Source organism: Cimex lectularius, unplaced genomic scaffold (assembly GCF_000648675.2).
Source record: "Cimex lectularius strain Harlan isolate CLEC.00 unplaced genomic scaffold, Clec_2.1 scaffold28, whole genome shotgun sequence".
NCBI lineage: Eukaryota > Metazoa > Arthropoda > Insecta > Hemiptera > Cimicidae > Cimex > Cimex lectularius.
In genome coordinates this window covers 1,689,731-1,704,483 of record NW_019392712.1, presented here as the reverse complement: position 1 = coordinate 1,704,483, position 14,753 = coordinate 1,689,731, and the positions used below count along the sequence as shown (strand labels likewise).

The window sequence follows — 14,753 nt, the reverse complement described above, 5'->3', positions numbered from 1 at the left end:
TGAGATTGAAGAAATAAGGAAAGAAAATATGACAATACGGAATGAATTAAGTGAAATAAAAAGAATATAAGCAAGAAATGCGGATAGAGTAGGAATGGGAACGAGAGGAATCGGAAGGATTTTGAATAGGGTTGGAATTCAAGAGAACATGTTAGAGGATATGAGAGAATACATGAGTAAGGAAATAAAGAATTGCATGCAAGGATTTTTAGGAAAAATGCAGAAGAGTGTTAGGAAATGGGAGAAAGGCTAAGGAGAGATATTGAGAAGGAATTAACACGAGTGGGAAAGAAAGTGGAAGAACTCAAAAGAATAGCGGAAGGTATAGGGAAAATGGATGCGGAAATAGTAAAAAATATGGATCTGCTGAAAGATGAAATGGATGAGATGATAGAAAAAATTCAAAGGAGTGAGGGAAAAGAAGGAGGACAAATAGATTTAAAAGCACTATGTGAAAGCATGGCCACAGTAATGCGAGAAAAAATGAAGAACATGGAACAGGAGTTTGTAGGGAATTTGGAAATCATGGGAAGAGAGGTTAAAGAGTGTATTAATTTTAAGGTAAACCAGGTGTACAAGGAGATAGAGGAACTGAAGGAGGTCAAGGAAGGAGATATGAGAGAAAGTAAAGAAAAAAAGACATACGCAGATGTGATGAAGGAAAAGGGTATAAGAATTCAGCAGAATATGAATATAGTGGTAGTTAAAGGGTCAGAAGAAGGAGAAGAGGTGACAGAGGATATTTTGAATATGTTAGAGAAGGAGGATGAGTGGATTAAAGTGAGCAACATGAGGAGATCGAGAGAAAAAGGGATAGTTGTATGGGTAGAAGGAAGAGAGGATATGGGAAAAATGAAGGAATCGAAAATCATAAAGGAAAGAGGATATATAGTAGAACTCTCCAAAAAAACGGAATCCCTTGATTATAATATTTGGATTAGATAAGGGAAGAAGAATTGATTAAAAAGATATATGAGAAGAATGCAAGCAGGATAGGACGGACATGGGAAGACTTTAAAAGTAAAATAAAATGTAGATTTAAGACAGGAAGAAAGAATGCGAAGGTGATAAATTGGGTTATGCCGTGGACGTGGAATTGAGGATGGATCTTATAAGGCCGGAGAGACTATTCTTAGGATTCTATGCATGCAGGGTGGCAGACTTCCTCGGAGTTATTAGGTGTAATAGATGTTATGAGTACGGGCATACACAAGCAATATGCAGGAGAAAAGAGATGACATGCAGGAAATGTGGGGACGAAGGACATCTGGGAAAGAACTGTAAGGAGATGGATGGAAAAGATATATGTCCGCCCTGTAAGAGAAGTGGAAGGAAATGGGAACATAGAATGGGAGATGGTGAAGAATGTGAGAATTACAGGGTTGCTCTAAAAAATAGGATATTAAGAACCAACTATGGAGAATAGAGAATTATTTGAGAATAGGGCAGGTGAACTTAGGAAGAGGCATGATGGCTATAGATATGATAAAAGTAAGCGCAGTATAGAGAAGATCAGATTTATTATTATCACAGGAACCTCCTGGGAGAGGAGTTAAAATGGGTTTTGGAGTTGAAGCAAGAGTAATTGGGGGAGATGAAAGTAAAGGGGCTGTAATTGTGGTAATGAATCCGAACTTAAATATATTAAAAATGGATAATTTATGTGATTCCCATTGGGTAGTAATAAAGGTGGGGTGGGAGAATTGGGAATTTGCGGTGGTGAGTGGTTATTTCCAGTTCTCCGACCCAATTGAAATCCATTTGCAAAAGCTTGACGGAATACTGCGAATATTGGGTAGTAGAAAAGTATTAATCGGGATTGATGCTAACGCTAAATCCAAATTATGGCATAGTAGTGAGAAAGATGAAAAGGGAAGGATTAGTATAAGGGATACCACCAGCACCCCCACCACTTTCCTTCTTATGGTGTCCCACGGTGTTTTTCCGCCTAAATTTAAAAACATGGGATCTGATTGGTCCTGTTTTCCCGCCAGCCCCCCTCCACCACTTTCCTTGTCAAGGTGTCTCACGGTGTTTTTCCGCCTAAATTTAAAAACATGGGATCTGATTGGTTCTGTTTTACCGCCGGCATTTAAATCATCGTGTCTGGTGGTGTCCCCATGGAAGTCTCCCCACGTACCCCCCGCCTACATCCGCTTGCCGCGATAATTCGAACCGGGTAATCTCAAGGTGTCTCGTACCGCTCGTCTACTTTTTAAAAGTAAACAAATTCGGGGCATTTACGAATATCAAGAAATATTGTGAGGATTAAGTAATTTACGAAGTTATTATTTATTCAGTAGTAGAAAGCAGGATCACCGTATGAAAAAAAGGGAAATTTTCATGTAAGTAATTAAATATTTTATGCATGTTTATTAATGATAGAAACGGTGAATTACGTACACAAATCCTGAAATTAATTAAATGTATTTGCAATCTAATTTAGAATGGATCATTCTTCAATTCCTTGCACGTCGGCTCAGGCATCAGTGTTGGAATATTTTCTTTCTAACAACCAAGTAATATTTTAATAAATGTTGACGTAAATTACAATAGCTTTGATAGATAGGTTGATGTTAATATAATTCGAATTTGTTATTGTTGTCTTTGTTCAAAATCCGACCGATTTGGACAATTTTAGCGTTGTTGGGTAATTTGTGGAAACCAATATGGATACTGTTAGCCAGCAAATTGCGGAATGTGACTTGAGTACTTTTGATTTAATTAATTCATATAATAGTGTGAGCCCTCCGCTTAACTTTCGGAGAGCCCCCGACTAATTAGAGTGAACTCTCCCGATTAACCTTCCGAAAGAGTCCCACTACTATGGATAAATAGAATTGAAAATTAGGATCACAAGGTTAATAAAAATAATGAAATAATAAAAAAACTAAAACGATTTACTTTCAAAATTACCAACACCAAAATAATAATGAAAAAGAATATATGCCCACAAAATTTAATTAAGTTAACCAGTGATTACTCATGGAAGATTGAGACATACAATTTGTAATGGATTTAATAGTTACGAATGACAGTGCCGTCTTCTTCCGCTCGGAGTCACCGATACACAAGGGCATTCGTCGGGCGCACATTCATGTTGTTTTCCCCTACTCCCCCGGCTTTGTTGGGAACCCCACGCTTTCGGCAACCGGGCCGTGACAATAGTTTATATTATTTTTCTCAATCTTATATTGTTGAGTAAAATGTCGCTTCTGCAGATTTTAAATTATGATTAGAAATGTTAATTTATTTTTCTGTTTTGTGGGCTGAAGTACATTTTAAAATTATTACTAAATTTCCGATATCTTAAAGGTGTATACGTTGGAAAATCCGGTTCAAATTAAAGAGGAAGAAAAATCCAACAGATCGGATGAGAACGAGAAAAAAAAACATAAAAAAAAGAAGTAAAAATATTAAAACTTTAAAATTTTGAACAATAATTACTTACTTCCTACATAACATTGTAATTATTTCGATTATACGGTGCGTTACATTTTATTTTTAGGAAAGCGACGGAAAAAAGGAAATTTGTGCAGCCAATTCGCAGAACTTGTGGGATGATACTGTCAATCTTACAGTAATTTCTTATAGATTACTTCAATAATTAGGTAATAATTTCAAAATTATTTTAGGATTTCGAAGAAGCAATGCGACATGCGGAAATAAATTAAGAGAAATAATTGGAATGAAAAAAGTGATTGAGTCTAAACATAATGAAAAAGGGAAAGGGAAAGGAAATGTTCACATACAGAAGGAAAAAAATAAAACAGACCAAAGGATAAAACGTGTCGAAAAAGTATACAATTTTTACGATAATGGAAGTAGCAATAGATCTTGTAATTAATTATTTTTCAGAAAAAAAAAAAAAAAGGCAGAAGCTATTAACCGACGTATCAAGGCACGGCTAAATAAATTGAAATGTAATAAACATGCATGTTCTTGTCCCAATTTTGTTAACTGGCTTCGGCATTTATTTAAAGAATAAAAGTTTCAAATTTTTATTAATTTTAGTTCATAAAAGATTATGATTTTTAGTTATATTAAAATTATGTATTTGATTTTACAACAATAATAATAATACGATTTTAAAAAATTATAATTCATTTCTTTATACCTCTTTTTGACATCGGTTACTCCCTCCCTCTCTCTCTTTCTATTATATATATATATAGGTGCTAAGTATCAATGTATAGTTTATTCATAAAAATAAAATAAAAAGAATTTTCTAGAAAAAACATTTTATTTTTTATTTTTTTTGTACATGATCACACTAGTATGAAAACAGTATAAATGATACAGATAAACTTATAAGTAACGGTTTGATAATCTTAATAACTTTACAAAAACAGAAATTATCACTAAAATGTATTTCATGTAAACTTGCGTTTTTTGAAGCCGTAAGGCACGGTAGCAATACCCGAAACGATTTTTCGTTTTTGGGAGTCCATCCTAAATACTTTTTTCCCAATAGCTGTAACAATGTCAAATTTCGGTGTTATGTTAATGTTTTTAACGGGTACATTAATTTCCTTGTTATACGCGACCAATTGGACCATAGATTCAAAATTTACCAATTGAGATGTAGAAAAATTTAATTTCAGCCCTTTTACTTTCGTTACAATTTCTGTCTTTTTTGTTTCAGAGTCAAAAACTTTAAAAGAATACGACTTCGGACCAGTCGATACAAATTCCGAGTATGTTACGGTATTGGCCCAGAGCGGTAACAAATTTTGAAAGAAAAAATCAGTAAATTGGTTGAAGACAAGATGATTATACAAATCGAAACCCATTTCACGTCGCCATGTTTTTTGGTGCCAAAACAAGGCGGAGCAAAAGATTTCCAGCTAGGAGTTATAGATTACCGCGAACTAAATAAAAAAATCACTTATTTTGCCCACCAAATTCCCCACTGTAGAGGAAGCTATTATTCATTTAAGAGAGGGAAAATATTTCACAGTCTTAGACTTGAAAGCGGCCTATCACCAAATCCCTCTAACAAAAACCAGTCAAAAATTAACGGCATTTCAGGTACCATGGGTAACGTACGCATTTAAAACTATCCCGTTCGGTCTTGCCATAGGGGGTCAAGTTCTATCCCATTTAATGGAAAAAATTTCGGCGATTTATTATGTAAGTTTGTATTTTTTTATTTCGACGATGTTGTAGTATATTCCCCCAATTTTCAAAAAATATAGGGAACATTTGGAAATTGTATTTAGTCGACTGGCCAATGCAGGTTTGATGGTTAATCCTGCCAAGTTACAGCTTGCACAGACGCAGATAGAATTCTTAGGCCACTCAATCTCCCAAGGAAAGGTAGAAATTTCCCTTTCCAGGATCAGGCCAATTTTAGATATCCCAAGACCAACGACCCCACGCCAAGTCGCGCAATTTGTGGGATCAATAAATTTCTTGAATAAATTTATCCCGAACTTCGGTGAAATATCGGCCCTCTTAAACGACCTCCGCAGAAAACATAACAAAATTCATGTGGACAGAAGAACATGAAATTGCCTGGTCAGCACTAAGACGCGCCTTAACTTCCCCCCAACATTAAAAACCCCGGATTTTTCGCAAAGGTTTGCGTTGTTTACAGACGGCTCAAAGTCGGGAATCGCAGTATGTCTGGCCCATGTAGTCGAGGGACATTTTCAACCTGTGAGTTTTTCTTCACGAAAACTTCAAGACAGGGAGAAAAATTATAGTGCCTTCGAACTTGAAGCCCTAGCGATCTCCTACGCCTTCGAAAAATATAGAATTTATTTGGAATCGGCCATTTTTGACTTGTACACAGACCATGTCGCTTTAACAAATGTAATTAAATTGCAGGATAAAATTCACAAATACGCGAGATTTGCGATTAAAATAATGGTTTTTAAATATAATGTCCACCACATCCCGGGAAAAGAAAATACAATTGCGGATTATCTCTCGCGTAACCCTATGGATCCTCCGACCAAAGCCAGACCTATACAGCTTAATACTGTAAACAGCATGCCTGAGCTGTTTACGAATTTTATCTCCGCCCAAAAACAAGCCCCGGCTCTCTCCACGATAATTAATAAGTTGAAAATTAAAAAATCAGTCCCCCATTATCTTTTCATAAAAAATAAACTATTCTATAAAAGTGGTAACCGGAAACCTAAGACCGTAATCCCCGAGAATTTATTTGCTCCCGTGTTTAAATTTTACCACGAATCTTTGTATGGTGGTGACCAAGGAATTTATAAAACATTCCATAAGATCGCGTCCCTATTTTACAAGCCGAAATTATTCAAACTTGTTAAGCGTTTAGTGCAAGAATGCACCATATGCCAACAAACCAAAAATCTGACGTCCAATGTCAAGTTTTATTGCACAAAAGCCCGGAGAAAGAGTTTTTATAGATTTAGCCGGCCCACTCCCCAATAGCAACGGTTTCAGGTACATTTTAATAACGGTTGATAGCATGTCCAGATTTACACTTATATATCCCTTAAGAGAGGCCAAAACCCAATCAGTTCTAAATATCCTCAATAAAAATATATTTCAAAATTTCGGTTATTGACAAACCTTGGTATGCGACAACGCAACCATTTTTACGTCACATAGGTTCAAACAATCTTTGTTTAATAAGGGGATAAATACCGATTATTTAATTAGACATTATCCGAACCCATCCAAAGCGGAAAGACAAATTAAAGATTTGAAGAACGGTTTAATCTCATTCTACGGAATAAAACAAACAGACTGGGCACTGCATTAAGATAAATTACATATAGAAATCAATTCGTCCAAAAACTCTACGACAAAATATACTCCGGCGGAATTATTTTTAGGACGCGAATTAAACCTGCCAATTAACCTGTTTTGGGACGTAAATTATGATGGCGCAGTCCCGCCAAGTAAAATATCTGAACTTTGGGCACATGCAATTAAGAACAATGAGGCCGCGTTCTCACAGACTAGTCTACGTGATCCATGCTTGGACCGAAGTTTCGGACGAAGGTAGTAGAAAGGCGGCCCGCATCCGAGGAAACGAGAATCGGCAGAGACCGGAAATATGTTAAATTTTCAGTTAATAAAAAAATAAATTTAGAGTTCAACGGTCAACCAAGAACTGGGACGGACCAAGGGAATTCGACTGTTTAATTAAAAGTAAGCATTCTAATGACCCTGACGAATGTTGAAGCATTGTGATTTATGCTCAGTGCCCTGAATGTCAACTTGAAGAAATTCAAAAAAGCGCGGGTAAACAGAGGGAGTAATTATGACTCTCTCTGTCTACCTTTGGGGATTCGCTCCGATGTAACGGAGGGAGACCCCGGATCTCCGTCATCTGACGATTACAACTTGGTGAGGAGAGTCCAATGGTGAAATAAAGGGTCGAGATGCGAACATATCATCTCTGATGACTTAGCCTCTCTCGATCAAGACAACCCCACCTCCTAGATGGCACCGCCGGCACGCCGCCGTTTGTCTCAACCTCTTTTGGGGGGGCAGGTGAGCTGGTAACTGACGGGGCAATGTCGCCGCCTAGGTGAGGTTGGATACTCGCAATATCGCTCACATGCAATAATTTTGGTAAGAAGCCATGGGCCGTACAGCCGATCCAGCTGCGCAGGTTGCAAATACTGGCTTTGACGTCTCACCCGACATGACGAGGGTGGTCTGCCTGGTGCCTGAGCCTTGTCGGATAGTCTGCCCGCTCTGCGGGTCGATGTGTACGAGTGTAGGCGAGACATCGGGAGGCCTGACCAAACATTTCAAACGATCCCATCCGACGGTTGAGCTCCGCTTCAACTGTGCTAGGTGTGGGGCAGGGTTCGGAGGGTCACATGCGGCCTCCTGCCACCTGAGTCGTTGCCCAGGGCCAGTTGTGTCAGGTCCCTCCGATGTAGTCCGGAGGGAATTCCCCTGTACCAACTGCCCTCGGTGCTTTACCACGAAGGCTGGACGGTCCATCCACATGAAAAAGTGCAACCCCCTGGCTGTTCACGGTCCTCCCGGAGCAGCCACATCTATACAAGGGGGTGCCAGTGGAAGATGGACCGTCGAAGAGGAGCGATGTTTGACCGGCTGATGTCGGTGCACTACCCCGCGGTTACTCCGCCGTTATTGCCGGGCTCATGCCGGGCCGGACCTCGAAACAAATTCGAGAGAAGGCCCGGTCTTGGTCTAAGGCGCACGGTGGGAGGGCTTCGTGCGGGGAGGGCGGTGCGCCGCTTTCCGAGCCTCTCACTGACAGAAAGAATTCCGCGTATGAAGGATTGGAATTAGTGGAGCCAGTGCCGAGGCACGTACCTCCACCAGAGACAACGTCGCCCGCGCAACCGGTCCAGGAACCGCGCGCCGGCAGATCGTCGTTGACCGATTGGAGAGCCGGAGCCATCGATTATGCTTTGAAGATCGATGTGCCCGGGGACGTAGAGGAATTTATGTGGGCAGCAACTACATGCAATGGTGTTCTGAAGGGGGAGCTCCCCCCGACAGAACCCATAATTGATAAAATAGTCGACGCCCTCTCAGGCGTGGCAATAAGCCGCAGACCGCCTTGCCGTGAGACCCGTAGAGGCCGCACGGACAGGGTGGCGAGAGGGCGTGGGGCACGACTAAGAAAGGAATACGCTGCCACACGGAATATGTTCAAACACTTTCCCCGGATGCTGGCCACGTTGGTGGAAGACGGCGATTTGCAAAGGCTCGCGGGAAATGGGCTGGAAGAAATGCATAGGCCCCCGGAGTCAGTAGCGTCGTTCTTGTGTGCACGAGCAACGATTGTGGAACACCGCCGGGTCCGACGACGCGTATGAAGTGGCTGGCGACACCTCTCAGAGCTTTGCATTCGCATGCATAAGCGCGTAGGAGGTGCACGCGGCCATGATGCGCGTCGGCAAGAAGAAAAGCGCGGGTACGGATGGGATCCTGCGCGAGGACTTGTCGAGGGTAGCAGGTACGATGGCTACCCTCGCGAAACTGTACACGATTCTGGCCACTTTTGGGCTCTATCCCCGCATGTGGTTAGAGAATCGGACCGCATTGATACCTAAGCTAGGTAAGGATCCTAACAGTCCGAGCGCATGGAGGCCCATAACTATAGACCCTATGATGGCGCTGCTGCACAGCAGTATTCTCCTCAAAAGAATTTCGTGCGTGGCCAACCTGGATGTCAGACAGAAGGGCTTCATCCCGTTAAATGAGACTTTCGAGAACGGTTTCATCCTTGACGAGCTCATGCGTAGCATAGGCAACGGAGCCCGTCGGGATGGACTTGTTTTAGCGCAGCTGGATGTGGAGAAGGCCTTTGACACTGTTCCACATCCAGATATTAAGGAAGCCCTACAAAGAATAGGTTGCCCCCACGAGTTGGTGAGATCAGTCGTGCTGTCGTATAGGGGAGCGACGACCACAATCCTCACATCGGGGGGAGTGATGAGGATTCCCATCATCAGGGGGGTCAGGCAGGGCGACCCGCTGTCGCTCTTGCTGTTCAACCTGGTGATGTATCCTTTGATCAAGGACCTGCAGTCGGCGGCAGATCATGGAATTGACGACGCGCCCTCCGGTGTGCTGGCCTTCGCCCACGACCTCACGGTCGTGGCAAGTACACCTGCGAGGGCGCAACTTCTTATTGATAGAGCGTCCGCCTTCTTCGAGAGACGGAATGTGGCGTTGAATGTAGGAAAGGCGTTGTGCCTCTATATGAGACGCAACAAAGAGTCCTGGTGCGTGGACGATCCGTTGCTGACGATTCAGGGAACCGCGGTGAAGCATATTCCCGCCAACGGGTCTTTCTCGTACCTCGGTGTGAAATACACCCCTCTGAAAGGACTCGAAAACGCCTCCGTCCTCGAGGACTTTGAAAAGGTACTTGGCAGGGTATCCCGCTTGCTCCTGAAACCCAGGCAAAAGTTGGACCTTGTCAAGAGATATTTGCTCCCGCGGAGGCTCTACCGTCTGGTCATAGACCCCCCATCTATGACTCAGTTACGAAAGTTCGATGTTGCCTTAAGGGTGTGGACCAAGGGCGTATTCCACATATTACAGTTCACCCCGAACGGCTTCATCTATGCCAGTAAAAAGGACGGAGGACTGGGGATCCCCAAACTGGCGAATGCGGTAAGTGTGGCGCACCTTCGGGCCGGGCTGGCTCTTGTGGATAGCCCCGACCCGTGGGTCAGGAAGGTCTATGAGCTGAACCGTGTCGGCGAGCGCCTGAATAAGGCGTGCGCCCGGCTCGGTGTAGACGAGTAACTAACCAACCACGCGGCCCTGCATTCGGTAAAGCGACGCTTGTACAAGGACCCCTCCTAACCCTTGGTTACAAGGGGAGTATCCAGGCACAAAATAATGGTGTAGCCTTGAGGGCGTGGCAACCTCTCTAAAGCACAAGCTGTCTTATGTCGGCCTCAGGGTCGGCAGGGACGTCGGGTGCCTGAGCAGAGTCACACGAGGGCCAGTGCACCAGATCCTGTCTGCATAGACGGGGGAGGGTTGTATGGCCATCTGTACCACGGGGTGACAGAAATGTTCCAGAATCCAGCCCACTGTCACGTTGGGATGGATTCGTGGTGGCTTGTGGCGACGCCCCTGGCGGGAACTTAGAGAGAGGCTGTCTTCTACCTGGGACCTTTCGTGAAGCTTGCGTATGGCCAATGTACAAACCCCGTTCCTCACGGGAGACGTTGCGACCGGACGACAGCATGTAAGCGTTGAGGACGTCATGATCATGCTACAGTCCCTCGAATGCGTGAGTAAGCGACTGGAAAAGGGTAGTGGTATCGGCGGTTTCCGACGAGTATGGTTTGCATTGTTGTGCGTATGACCGGCGTGGTACCCTCGGGGAAGCGAAGGATCGGACCACCTAGGCCAGGCCTATGGCGTCCCTCGATTACGTGCAGCAGGTGTAGGCTGAGCTTGACAAGAGACCTTTGTCCGTAGGCGGTACTCATCTAGGGGGTGGGTAGTAATCTCACTTTTTAATCCGAAACCGCTGTCGGGGCGTTCCCGAAAGTTTCGACGCTAGAGGAGCCTCTACACTCAGAGAGATAGAGTCGCCTTCTCTATCTAGGGAGTACGCGAGGGGGGGGACGGGCTGATGTATTTCGGCCCGTTAGCCCCTCGCACGCGGCGTACGACCTGACGCACAATGCAGGCCCGACCATTCGGAGTGGACAAGCGGAGAGCGTGGCTACTGACCCTTAGGGGCCGGGACACCACTACACCAATACTGCGGCGGTAACACCTTCCGTCGTATGCAGAAGTGCGTCAGCTCTCATCTTGAGAATCAAAACGTCCGATAAGGCCGTATAGGCTAGGTGCGGACGTTAAAGATCCTCTTGTCTTGTTGACGATGAGTAAATCGGGAAGCAATGTACAAGGATGATTTCGACAACTGGGCGAGTCTGGGTGCCACGGGGCACGGAGTGAAGAGTTTTGACGGCGACGCGGTGGGCAATCGGTGGCTCTCTGACGATCGTCTGATCCGTCAGGAGTCCCGGTTCGTCCAGGCCATCCGCCTAAGGACCAACTCGATGGGGACGAGGGAGGCCATGAGGAAAGCGGACAATAGTTTGCCAACCGAGTGTTGGAGATGCGGGGCTGGCAACGAATCGCTCTCCCATGTGGTGGTCTCATGCCCGTCGAATAAAGGAAAAGATTATTAAGCGTCAAGACGATTGCGTCGAGGTTCTTGCCGCCGGTCTCCCTGCTTCCGGGTACACAGTTAGCGTCGAGCTCCCCTTACGGACCGACGATGGGCAAACGCTGCGACCGGACATAGTCGCCACTAATCAAGATGAAGTACATGTACTAGATGTTGCAGTGGCATATGAATCTGGCGACGCGCTAAGCCGTGTGGCGGAAGCAAAGGGTGAGAAGTACATGGTGCTTCGCGACGTGCTCCGGGAGCGGTGCCCGAAGCCGTACTTTACGGCCAAAGGCATCGTGATCGGGGAGCGTGGGGCAATTCCGGAGCGCTCCAGGAGGGACCTCCGCGACCTCGGGGTATCAAATCTCTCGAGGTTGCTCAGGGGGGAAAGACGCTTTATGCTACCTGTCAGACATGAGCCGGCTAGTGAGTTGCCACAACTGCCCCCTGGAGGAGACTGACTACGGCGAGTAGATGGAACACACGACCGGACCTGAGGCGGAGTTGAAGGAAGAGCGGCCGTCCGAAGAGGACGATCAGGAACCCCGAGGACGACCAAAGAGAGGACACCGCCAACGGACATCGATTGCCCTGGGCATCCGCCCAGGTAAGAATGGAAAATATATATATGTATATATATATATACTGGCTTTGACGTCTCACCTGATTTGACGAGGGTGATCTGCCTGGTGCCTCAGCCTTGTCGGATAATCTGCCCGCTTTGCGGGTCGATGTGTACGAGTGTAGGCGAGGCATCAGAGGACTTGAGCGGAGAACTGCGAGGAGGTAACACGGTCCATATATAGCCACGTGCTAACCGGCGTGTATAATTACGTTTTCTCAACTCAATTCAACCGTCGTTTTCCACTCGGATGAGTAGCAAACAAAAGATAAACTCCGAGATGGAGTTGGAGAAGGAGAGGAGGAGGAAAAAGGATAAGGAGGCAGAGCAGCCAACGAAGAAGACTGCCGAAATAGTGGAGAGCACTCCTTTATCCACCGGCTGCACCGCTTTGGAGCGCTGTGAACGAGATAAGGATGTTCTCCGTAAGGTACAGGGTGATCCGGACGAAGGATTCACCCTGGTAAAAAGAAGGAAGAGAGGCGAGAGATCCAGGAATGCACACAGTAGAGGTCTCCTTAACCCTCGTTGGAGTGGGCCCCCATCAACCTTCCAGCCACAGTTTAAGGACAGGTTTAAACATAAAAGAGGCTCACAGGTGAGTACCACCCCAGCACAAAAGAGACTGCGGAACAGTACTAAAACAAGCAGGGCGGAGTACTCCAATACCCCTCCCGCTGCCACAGGACCTGCCAAAAAACAAAGGCAGGAACAGGTAAGCAAACAGTTAACAACTCCTAAACCTACCTATAAAGTTGTTTTCAGGAAAATCAATAAGGATTTCTTCACTAACGAAGAGGCTCTGAAGCTGAGATCATTGATCTGCAACAGTGCCTTGGACTTAATCGAAGAAGAGGACGACATTGTACAAGGCGTAGACGTAGAGGGAATACGTGGTGCGTGACATCAATGACCTACCGAGGAAGGCCAAAGTATCCGCGTATGTAGTAGGACTCGAAACTAAAAAAGAGTCCATAAACAAATTGCTAAGGATCTCAAACAGAAAGGCAGGTTTGAGTATCAAGAACTGGGAGTTGACTGCCTACAACAGAAAACCCCATACAGGCCACGGGACACCTCTCTTGGGAAGTACCGGAAGAGGATGCTAAGACACTCCAGAAAAACCCTATGTTAACACTGGATTTAAACCGCATAAGGGTGGAGGTCTCCATACCCAACATAAAAGGGAATATGGAGATCGAGAAAGAGACACCTCTCCCAACAAAGGACGAGGCTATTAAGGTAAACCCCGCAAATGTTGCGAAAGGTAAGGAAGATGATGAGGCGGGTAATCCCAGACGGGGGGGGGGCGATGGCCGAAATATCTAGTGAGGCCGAAGACTCCCTCTTAGAAAGGGGCTGAACCATACGCCCACATCTAGGCGACTTGCCCTAAGGGTACCATGAGTAAGTCATGAGACCTCTCAGGGTGTCACAGATAAACATGCAGAATAACAAAACTGCCACTGCCGAAATTGGTACTGGCATGGCGACGCTGCAAACATTGATTTATCTAATAAAGGAACCCAACACATATAGGGGACAAGTAATTGGTTTAAAGAATAATAGCTTTGAACTGTTTCAGGACGTAAGACAGGACAAGCCAAGAGCGTGTGTTGTGGCTCATAAAGAACTAAAACCAATGCTCATAACTAGGTTTTGTTCTTGGGATATCATAACTATCTCAATTGATTTCAGGAGAAGGGGTAGTCGACAAAACATCTACATAGCGAGTGCTACTTACCCCACAATGAAGACTATCCAACTGAGATAGACAGGGAACTTACAACATATTGTGAGGATAAAAACATAGGACTTATACTGGGCTGTGATGTAAATGCGCATAACATAGCATGGGGCAGCTCAGATAATAATACAAGAGGTGATACATTCCTGGAAATTATAGTGAGTAAAAACCAATCAATCCTGAATGTAGGCAATACTCCCACATTTATAACAAAAAATAGAAGGGAGGTCTTGGATATCTCACTAGCCACCATGCCTTGTGCCAATTGGGTAAAGGGGTGGAAGGTGACACCAGGTAAGATCTCCTCAGATCATTGTATAATAGACTTTTGGATCTCGGGAGAAGTTGAAAAAATAAGGTTTAGGAATCCAAAACAAACAAATTGGGAGTCCTACATTAATAATATTAATAATAATATTACAGGTAGTACACCTGCTCCTACCAACATAATAGAGCTGGAGCAGGCTGCTAATAGAATTATTCAGGTCATCAGCTCGGCATATACGGAGGCATGCCCTGAAAAAATACTACGCCAGAACCGACATCATTGGTGGAACAGAGCTCTGGCTAGTGCGAGGAAAAGGGTCAGAGTCTTACACAAGAAAGCCCTGCAGGGGAACTCTGAACATTCTTGGAGAGAATATCTCTCCATGAAAAAAGATTACAAAAAAGAGTTGAGGAGAACCAAACGAAAGGCCTGGAGGGAATATTGTCTGAAGACAGAGAATATTAAGGAAAGTGCTCGAATTTTT

General features: G+C 44.5%; 1 long non-coding RNA gene across 1 annotated transcript; it reads left to right on the top strand.

The window, feature by feature from the left end:
• Window positions 1-3,436: 3,436 nt before the first annotated feature.
• LOC112126728 lies at window positions 3,437-3,666 on the top strand. The gene is made up of 2 exons (XR_002910176.1): window positions 3,437-3,580; window positions 3,636-3,666. It is a non-coding gene; the product is annotated as an uncharacterized LOC112126728 (long non-coding RNA).
• The last annotated feature ends 11,087 nt before the right edge of the window (window positions 3,667-14,753 follow it).